Source organism: Molothrus aeneus, chromosome 9, assembly GCF_037042795.1.
Source record: "Molothrus aeneus isolate 106 chromosome 9, BPBGC_Maene_1.0, whole genome shotgun sequence".
In the NCBI taxonomy this organism is placed as follows: domain Eukaryota; kingdom Metazoa; phylum Chordata; class Aves; order Passeriformes; family Icteridae; genus Molothrus; species Molothrus aeneus.
This window is the reverse complement of record NC_089654.1, coordinates 25,859,989-25,871,426: the sequence shown is the minus strand read 5'-3', so window position 1 is coordinate 25,871,426 and position 11,438 is coordinate 25,859,989.

The following is an 11,438-nucleotide window of genomic DNA, read 5'->3' as shown; positions in this document are numbered from 1 at the left end:
ATTACTAAAAACGGACGTCAAGCCACTGACACTTTGTCTTGTTGATAAATATTTATTTTTTAACTAGTAGACATTGAACCCATTAAATGTACCAGAAGATGAAGATTGAATTATAGTTCTCTGGCAGCAATTAAGCTGGTGACTATTTTTGTGTCCCTGTTGGACATCAGGCCAGGGGGCACGTTTGTGAGCAAGATTTGTGCAGGTGGGGTCAGGGTTTGACCCTGGAATATTTACTATGCTAGGACAGGGAGGAATATGTTTATCAGGTGATATTTCATTAGACCCAGCAGCAATTCTGTCTCTACAGAACATTTAAATTACAGAGGATCACGTGTTCCAGAGGTTACACATTTCACACTACAAAACAATTTACTTCAGAGTGACCTAAGAGCTTCAGCAGGTTACACAATTGTAAAATCTTTTAGAAAGAGTAATAATTGAAAATACTAAACAGAAAGTTTCTTAATGAACATAGTAATGGAAACAGGTCAGTATTCCAAGGCAGCCTTAATTTAAGGAAACCCCAGTCCTCTAGTATGACACAAAAACACAGATTCATTAAAATTGGAAAAGACCTCCAAGATCATCAAGTCCAACCTTATCAACATCTAGAACCCCAGTCTTCAGCTTGCTGCAGAAGCTAGCAAAGCAAGAGAGTGGTAACAGATTTACTTTTCCCCAACATATTATATCTTCAAAGGAGGAAAAGTGATTAAGTAATTTAAGTAATTCTTAAAACGCCCTCTGAAATTCAGGCAGAAATAACACTCCCTTGTTAAAATGGGGAAAGCCAATCTGAAATCAAATAAACCCCAGTGAGTAAGTAAGAGAAATATGTTTCTGATTCTGCATGGCTCCAAGGCAAATGGTGACCTCACAAAAGACTTTGGATAAATTAATTAAAATAAACATCTTTAATATCCACCAGATCATTATCTGCTGACTTTGCTTTAGTATTCTCTTGGCAAAAACTTGAGTAATTGACAGCAAACATAAGTATTGCTTTCTCCTTTATTTGATGTGTCAGTTTGGGCACTATGTTGTTCACACAAGATGGAAATTAGAAACTAGATATTCAGTAAAAAACAGAAGCAGCAAACAGGTCATGGGGTGGAATTGCTGCAAATTTAAGATGGGCTTAGATAGAATGTCAGAATCTGTCTCTAAAACTGAGATCCAAGTCTTCCCCCTCCAACTGTAACTAAATGTGATGCACACCTAAGTATCACCTGTATTTTGTACCACAGCTTTCTCTGGGGGCTTATACTCAGGTTTCTTTGTATGTCAGCCCTGATCTAAATTCCTGTGCAAACTGGGCATTGGGAAGAGCTGTGCCAAGCATCCACAGAACCAGAGAACACTTTGGGCTGGAAGGGACCTTAAAGATACTTTCAGCCCTGCCATGGGCAGGGACACCTTCCACCATCCCAGGCTGCTCCAAGCCCCATCCCTTGGACACTGCCAGGGATTCTGTGGCTTAAGTATGTGCAGAAAAGGAGCATTTCAGGGCTACAGGAATGGCAAAAGTGATTCACATTTTTGGAGAGTTTAAATTTCCCAAGTGTGTATGAGAAAACTCACGTGCTGATGTGACAGTGTTATTTTCTGTAGTGTGGTGTCCCACCATAGAAATAATTCTGTGACTACAAACAAGATGCTGCAAGCCCTTGAAACAAAAATCTTGATTCTTTAGAGTGAAATGTAAATTTAAGCAGAAGATTACGCCTTTTTTAAAAAGAATTTGACAAAAACTATTTTCTTCCATGCATATAAAATCTGCTTAAATTGGTAAGAGGAGTTAATAAGAACATAGAGACTGAGTTTTCCTTTTGATTTTTTTTTTTTATAGAAAGGCATTTATTATTCTAAGAAAGGCACTGACTCTACAGTATTCCTGAATTTACTGCACCATTAAAACACAGTAATCAGCTGCAGTAAAATGCTATCAGGATACCAAACACAGTGAGTGTAATGAAGCAGCTGCTACAGTGATCATCAGGATTTAGATTTTTGTCCCTACACAAAATGAGAAATAAGATAAACATAGAGAAATTAAGAAAAACTGATATAGATCATACTGGAATGATAAGGAAAGTGACATTTAGAGAAGAAAATCAGCGTATTTGTGATGTTACCTAATATCACAAGAAAATGAAAATATTGCATAATGGATTAGCAATATCTGACTTCACCAGTGGTGAAGCTGGTGCAGCTCACATGACGTTTTAGACATGGGGTGTTCTCTGTGACATTTTTATACTCAGATTAATTGTTTATTTGAGCTAAAATTGTTTATTTGACAACTCACTTTCTTCAGGATTCTGTAAAGAAACAAATGCTTGTTTGTGTTCATAACAAACGACAGTTATTACGAGTTTATTCATAGACTGTCAATGTTCCTTCAAGATAGTCATATGTGACTTTTAAAACTAGGAAAAAGCTTCAAAAATTTGTTGATCCAAGATTAAAGCATTATTTGGAGTTCAGGAGAACAAAGCATTACAGGAGCTGACTCTCCCAGAGTTTTTCTCACAGAGATTTTTGATTTGTACAGCAAGGATCCTCATTAGGAGTCTAGACTGTCTTACCTCTCTGATAGACACAGTGCCAGAGAATCAGGGAATGCTCAGAGAGTTTTTCTGTCAGAATCATAAATATATAAATACCTTTATGGCTTTGCTGGTTAAGGTGCAGAAACTAAATATACAGAATGTTATTAATATATGTATTCTGAAAGGTGAAACAATCCTGGTAGCAAAGTCTTCTGAAACTTCACTTACAAGCCAGGAAAGATTTGTTTTTGCAGATTACATATCTAAATGTGCAAAATTGAAGTCTTGATCTAGGGAAGGGCAGATCTAAACTAAATGCACCTAGGAAGAACTGCTTGCAAAGATCTGCACAGTTGTATAGTCCACACTGCCTGGGTAGATATTAACATAATAAGAGAAATTTCCTTTAACTATTTACCATGGAGCTGAGCAGTATTTGCTCAGGGTTGAAGTATTTTAAATTGATGTTTCGGAGCACAAGTCTGATTGAGAATGGTTGAGGGAGCTGGGAAAGGGGCTCAGCCTGGAGCAAAGGAGGCTCAGGGGGGCCTTGTGGCTCTGCACAGCTCCTGACAGGAGGGGACAGCCGGGGGGTCGGGCTCTGCTCCCAGGAACAGGGACAGGAGGAGAGGGAACGGCCTCAGGCTGGGCCAGGGCAGGCTCAGGGTGGATATTGGGAAAATATCTTCACAGAAAGCACGTTCAGGAATTGGAACATACTGCCCTGGGCAGTGCTAGAGTGTCTGTCCTTGGAAATATTCAAAAAATGTGTGGCTGTGGCACTGGTTTAGCTGTGAACGTGTTGGTGGCACTGGATTGATGTTTGGACTTGATGACTTTGGGGGGCTTTTCCACCTGTCAATCTCTGATTCTTTGCCTGAGCTCTGTTCTCATGCCAGATGAACATCCTGACTTTCACAAAAACCCAGAATCATAAAACTCAAGCAATGTCTGCACAGTCTTTCTGGGTTTTTATCGAAACCTTGAGGGATGAGCACCAGGAAATGTCCTGACCTCATGATTTAGATGTGGCATGCATGACCCTGTCAGCATGTACAGGCCAGGTCTGGAATATCTCTGGAGTTTTGGTTCTGAATGGAGAATTCATCAGTGAAATGGGAGGTGGAACACTGAGAGCACCTGTCCTGTCCCCCTGTAAAAGAGGGAGTTGGGGGGAATTATTTTTGATAACTTTTCAGATGAAAATAAAGTGTGAAGATGGCAAATATTGATCTGAGAACCATTTATTGATCAAGAAGGGTGAGTGTTCCTACCTAAGGAGGATAGAAAAGAGAGCAGAGAGGGAAAGAGACAGAGACAGAGAGAGAAAAAAAAGAGGGTAGGGCATCTAAAGACTTGGATTTCTTAACATTTCTTAACATATTTTGTGTTGCTGAAACAGCAGGCCAAAGGCCTACAAACTGAATCCTGATCCGAGCCGACAGCAGCCATGAGAAAACTGACAGCTCTTAGTGAGAAGAGAGTCTGCAGCAGTGCAAAACAACCTGTTTTCCCTGAAAAGAAGCTCTAAGACTATAGAAAACAACCTGCTTTCCCTGAGAAGAAGCTCTAAGACTATAGAAAACAACCTGCTTTCCCTGAGAAGAAGCTCTAAGACTATAGAAAACAACCTGCTTTCCCTGAAAAGAAGCTCTAAGACTATAGAAAACAACCTGCTTTCCCTGAGAAGAAGCTCTAGGACTATGGAAAACAACCTGCTTTTCCTGAAAAAGAACTCCAGGACTGTGACAAACACCAGCCACCTGTATAAACTGTTTTTACATTGTTAGATAAAGAGATGAAAACAATATGTCACAAATAACTCTCTGTGCATGTACACACAGGGGGATGGAGTGACGGATCAATACAGGGTGACAACTTGTTACTGATCAATTGGGGACAGACAGGGGGTGTTCTTTAAAAACTCTATGAAAAGAGACTCATGAAATAAACAGGGGTGGATCTTTTTCGTTTTGCACCATAACATGTGTCCTACATCTTTTATCAAACACCACAGCAACATCTTTAACATTGTGTAGCAACAGAAATGTACAATTTGTGCACAAATTCAATATTCTGCATGGTCATTTTGGAAGGCTCCCAGACTTGTGTGCTAAGTCTAAATGCATGTTGTGTTTATTTAACTTTAAACCCACTTGAAAGGAAGGGATTCTGACCTCACACTTTAGTTCAGCAAGCTGTTCAACCTCCAGAACTTAACAACAATAATAATCTTATTAACACTGCATCCAGCTACCCTGTAACTCAAATAAACAGGTTCTAGGGCCTCCCAGATCCAGGAACATAATAGCATCAGAATGAGGGAATAATCCAGGTGTTTACACCCAACATTTGTCAGATTTTTCACAGAATTACAATGTCATGATTGTGGTCTTCACAATCCTTTCTCTAAAAACCAGGTACTTGGTTGGATTTCATCTAAAAAATGCAGCAACTCATGTCAGTGTTGAAGCCTGAGAAAACATATTTCTTGCTGTTTTCTAGAAATTAATCTTCACTATCAAGCCCAATGTTAGTAACCTTGTATGTATTTATATAAATATTTGTTGAGTCAGGCTCACTTAAGCTATTTCCTCATGTATTTCTCTCATAAATCCTCACTTGCCCTTGTGTACTGTAGGAGAATAAAGATGAAGTGAAAATGTACTTTGTCCTCAGAGCGTTCAGACAGTTTTCTGTAAGGGTTATGAATAATTCTCTGATATTCACATTACATTGAATTTAACTAAATTTTTTCCAGGCATGGAAAGTTTATGTTGCTGTTTCTCAAACTTCACATGAAAATAATTCATAATTATTAGAAACGTGGTAACACTTTCACAGCAAACTGCTTATTTTATTGGATGTAGGGAAATGTTTATTCTCTAAACGGAGATTTGTGTTCTTTTCTGAAGGAAGTATTTAGTAAAGTCATTTTGTGTAAAAAATGCTGCCCAAACTGGACTTTGTCAGCAGTTATGGGCACTGTTGACATATTCATTTTTATTTTTATTTCCCTATATAGAGGGGACAGAAACTCCACTCTTGACCCTGGATTTTTAAAGGTTGAGAATCACAATACTTCCATAGACTAAGATTAATGAATTTAGTTATTAATTCTCCTTGGAATAAAATCTTAGATTCTCACAAAGATTATTTTTAAGGGGAAAAAAAAAAATTGCAAAATCTATTTGCAATTCTGTTTGGGTGCTGTGAGTCCACAAAACCACAGTAAGGACTGGATCCTTTGCTGTGTAATATCAAAGGGTTTGGATTGATTTAATTTTCCTCCTGAGATATTCCAAGGCAGTGATTCTGGTGGGGTTTCCAATTGCAATAGGCTCAAGGGAGAAAAATATCCAAAGAAACTCAAGGGAAAGGAGAAAGAGAAAGAGAAAAGAAAAAAGAAAAAAGATTTTTCTTACTATTATCTGAGAAAAAAGAAGAGGCTCCAAAGTATTAAATAATGATATTCCCATAGTTTTAGGACAGTTGAAGGTGCCATCCTGCTTCCATCTCACTTTTAAAAAAATTTTGACCCAGCACCATTACATTCTCTTGTTTTTCTTCTTCTTTTTTGTTTTTTCTTTCCTTCTGAGCTATTTTGCATGTATATATAACACAATTTTAAAGAACTGTCAGGTTTCTCAAATAAACAGGCACAGCAGCAGTGAAAAATAATAAAAAACCTGTGAAAAATCTGATGAATTTTGTATTCTGTGCAAAACAAGCTCCTATTTTATCCTTTTTTTTTATCAGATTCGTATCTAGACACCACTAAGAAGGATAGAGTATTCAGGAAGAGCATTTCTGCTCAGCTGCAGAGAAAATTTAAAAATACATTTCTTTATTTATATAAAACTAAAAAAGCTGTCAGACTAAATACATTTTTATTCATGTGAATATATGAAGGTTAAAGTGAGTGATGAATACATTAAATACACATTATATTGCTCACAGAAAAGGAAACAGAACTCAGAAGTTTAATGCAGTTTTTCAAGTAGAGTCTTTTGCTTTACTTGCTTGTTTATGAGCTTTTCCCCAAATCCCCTCTCCTCTGCACCAGCTCCCAGTGCAATTAATTAAAAGAATGCAAATTCTATCAAACCAAAAACTCACCAGTAACCTAAAAAGGGGGTAGAATAAATTAATCTATTCCTCTCAATTCCTTTTAAACTTTTTTCTTCACATTTTAAGGGTTGGGGACATGTGGACAAGTGCTGAATAGTTCATACCTGTGACATAGAATGCAACCATTTGTAGGAAAGCCTGAAACAAATTTCAACAATGAAAGTTAAATTCAAAGTTCTAAACAGACTTTTTTACTCCTGAGAGGAGAAATATCTCTTTAATCTCCCCTTTTATATAGTGGATAACTAATTAGATGGTAATAATTAAGTAGAGCTGCAAAACAAGCAGTTTATAAATCCTAATACTGTGTGTTCCTTCTCTAAATTTTCCCTCACTCCATGCAGTTATTAGTAGTTTTGATTAATTCAACAGGAATAGGGAGCGGGATTTCAGTATTTCTTGTGCCTCTAACTATTTGGCAGATAGTAAAATAAATGTAAAAAAAATCACCAAAAATATTGAACACCTAACATAAACCACAGGTTTTCTTAGACCCACAGTAAGATTGAACAATAATCATCTGTTCCACATTACTTATTTTTATAGATACAAAAAAAAAATTGAATTTATGGTTAATTTCATCCAGTTATTTTTTCTTTATTTCTTAAAATTCTGGGTTATAATTGTTAGGGTAGTGACAAAGCCTGGAAATGCCAGTCCAGTGCTGTTTAACATGCACAGCGTGTGCTCCAGGCAGGGTCGTTGGTTCTATAAGCACAATCTTAATTACTGTCTTTATGCTGATGACATCCAAATATAATAGGTGTATCAAACAGCTCCTGATGACTTAGATAAATCTGTCTCCACTCTGGAAAGATACTTACTAGACATTAAGTGTGGAGTGGCTGCTAACATTTGGTGCTTAAACCAGAATTGATTTTATTTGGCCCACTGCCTGCTAAGTAGCAGCACCTCATTTATGGTACCACTGGTTGGAAATAGAAAATTGCCTCCTTGCTGAATAATTTTGGTGTTTGACCCTGAAATTTGTTCTGAGGCCACATTGTTAAGTCCTCATATTTACACATCAGGAATTTAGCAAGGTTAAGGACATTGCTGGTTCAGCAGGATGCATGGCTCTTGATTTATGTCCCACCACAGCGAGGTTGGAATGCCATAATTCATTGTTTGCAGGTTTCCCTGAGCTGTTTGTTGTACACACTTGAGCTGTACAGAGTCCAACACCTCCAGCACTTGCTAGAAATCAGCTACAGGAGAATGTCAGGGGAGTATGTGCCTGGCTGTCAAAAGGATTCCGAAGTGCTGGTCCATGTTTAGGAATTCTTCCACTCAGAAATCAGCTGGTTTAGAAAGCAGAGGTAGCTGATGACATCTAAATATCTAATTAATCTAAATATCTAGATCCTTGGAGAATTTTTCTGGGAAATAAATTTGTATAATTTTCCCATTTTCCCTTTGAATTCTCCAAAAATCTCTGTTCTTCTCTAGAATATCATTTTACTTAGTTTGAGGAGCTGCTCACTTAATAGCAGTTTATTTAATTCCTTCTAATATTTTTCACTTGTGCTGATAGGAACTGTTAAACCACTTGAACTACTACCTGGAAAAGCATTTATTTATCCAATTTGACCTCAGTATTTGACCTGAGCCTCCTTTAGTTTTGTGAGCCCCCATCATTTTAGGGAAAGAGCAATGCATTTGAAGAAGGACCAGCTGATATTTGGCCTTGAAATTTGGGAGAGGTGAAGTTGGACTGTGGCAGTAAGTGTCTTTATTGATCCCATAATGACAGTGGAGATCAAATTATATGGTGTTAAACTTACCAACAGGCAAACTTTAGGAGGCAAGAAGTCAGTGTTACTTCAGTAACAGTGCAATGAAATAAAAATAGATGCTCAGTACAAGACCAAAACCACACACAACCTTTATTTAAAGTTTGTTTAATGCTGTTTTAGCAGTGCTCTGTGCTCTGTTGCCTTTCTCAGTGCCATGGGCTTCTCTCAAAGCACAGCCTTTTAGGCTCAGGTCTGTCAGGCTTGGTGTTTGCTCCATGCGGAGAATTATCAATGCCTTCCTTGGTTCTTTCCAGTTGTCATTCTGGAGTGTCTCAGGTTGCCTCAATCAGTTTTCCATAGGAAAAAAAAAGCTTTCCTGAGGGCAGTCCTTTCTACATTGTAGACATTTTGGTCCCAAAATGAGTGTTACTGGTTTATACATAAATATAGATATATGAAGAAATAGGTTTGTCTGTATATATATATATATACAGACAGATATAAAAAAATCCAACACCTAACATCATAAACCACAGGTTTTCTTAGACCCAGGGTAAGACTGAATAATAATAATAATTTGTTCCACATTACTTATTTCTATAGGATACAAAAAAATTGAACTTATGGTTATTTTCATACAATTATTTTTTCTTTATTTCTTAAAATTCTGGGTATATATGTATTTATATGTATATAATTTTATATAAATATATAATTATATATATATGATTTTATATAAATATATAATTTTTTATATATATATATATATAAAATATATATAAATACATGTATGTAGGTATAAAAATTTTTTTTAGTCTGAATTTCTCCACCCAAAGCAGCTTTAAAATTGAGCCCTATTGATCTATAGATTTCATTACTGTTTAGGATGATTTCCAGACTGGTAAATTGCCCCAACCCCTGACTCTAATGTGCTCTCACCCCTTTAAGGACACTTGTCTCCTGTTACATTGTTGGTGCCATGTGTGGAAAGGCCTCCAAGAGATTCCTGAGTTTGCAAAGTGGGTCATGCAGTCAAGTGGAATAACATAGCCTTTGGATACTCTGGAGATGTTGTATTGGGATGATTGCTCTGGAAGTGCTTCCAATTATAAAGATTGCTTCCCCCAAAGGAAAAGAGACTTTGATGTTAGTGAGTTATCTCAAAACAGTTGGAGACACAATAAAATCCTATCAGAAACCAGGATCAACGCGTGCCATTGACACATCAGGTCTCAAGACAACATTTACCAAGAACCAGATAAGCCCGAGGCTTCCTCTTCCTTAATTAAACTTAATTAGGTTGTCTTTCTGAAGTTTTTTCACTCAGGAATGATTGAAGCCATTGGATTAGTGTGTGGAATTTTCACTGAGTGGCTTTTGGAAGAACTGCTCTTACAGCAGGTGGGTAAAGCTCTTTCCAAATCCACACGTTCCCACAAGGATTTTATGGAGACTGAGGGGGCTTTGGGGATGTCTTGCACTTCCACATTTCTTTGTGAACATGGACAAAGAAAAACAAATTGTCTCACTAAAAAATCAGCTCTCATAGAATGTTTTACCATCCCAGCATGTTTGTGGTTGACAGAATGACTGTTCTGGTAATTAAACTTTTACAGTGGAAGTGATAATTTCTGATACTCGAGCCACATTCATGCATATTCAAAAGGGGTTTGTTTTTGCACACCTCCTGATTGCCATCTCTCAACAAACATCAGATTGTTTCCATTATCAGTTCACAATACCTTTCCTTGATGGTAAAAGTCTTTCATTTGCCTAAATGGAAATGAGAATGCAATTATGGATATTTATAACTATGCATAATACAATTTTTTTCAGACAATCATGGGACTAAAGTGATGAATTTTGTGTTCTGTGAGTTCATATTATGGCTTGATAAACTTGCCTTCTACCTATGTATATTTGTCAAGTAAAATGATAATTCCATCACTGGACATTTTAGGAAACAATTGCTGTGATTATTGAAAGATAAATTATTTACACAATAGCCATCAGTACTGACTACATAGCATTTATATGATTAAACAATTTTTAAGTAACTTATTTATTTTTTTTTCTCTTTCTGATTTTACTCATTTAAACAAAGTGCAACATTAGAAAAGAACTTTCTGTGGGTTTTATCTGATTGTCTGAATAATTCCATTTTGTAACACAATGTGGATGCCAGCTTGTTTGTTTTTAGCTTGTAGGACAGGGATCTAAGTGCCCAGAACCAAAATAATACACACAGCAGAAACAGGAAAAACACATACATTTGAGAAAATGCTTTTCTCAGTGTTTCCCAATTAACTGCAGGGTTATTAATGATACAACCTTTATGTTTAAAAAATAAACTGCATGATATAATGATAAGTAATTTGTATTGTCTTTTTTTGGCAATATATTTAAGAAAGGAAACAGGAAAAAAAATAAGATTTGGTCATTTTCCAGCATAAAAATGATGAGTTTATTTTCTATCCTCCAGAATACATTTAGAATTGCTCTAATATTTTTAACTGAAGCTTTTGGGACAGATCTGGACTGAATAAAGCATTAAAAGAAGGAGTTGATCACAGATCACCTCTAGGATTTTGTTATCAATTTTTCCTTTTGACTCAATGACTTTCCACTGCTTTTTTTTTTCCTTTCACTTTAATTCTGAAAGATTTGACAACTTCCCCCTTTGATGACTGAGTACAAACTCTATGCAGTTTTTCTTTACTACTACATAGAAAGATACTTTTCCCCTTCTTTTTCTATCTATTCTGAGCACCTTGCTTAGTCAGAAGTACAAATAAATTCATGTGTCAGAGAAGATCTAGGTGAGAAAATAGTCTCACCATTTTTATGTAACAATTTAAAACAAAAAGAAAAATCTGCTCAAGGTACCAACTGTTTCTAGAAGGTACTTTTGTCCATGAAATGTTATAGGTAAAATAATTAAAGGGAGAATGGTCTATATTTTATTATCTTCTAGCAAAAATCAGTATATGGGAACTAATATGTGAATAATTCTTTT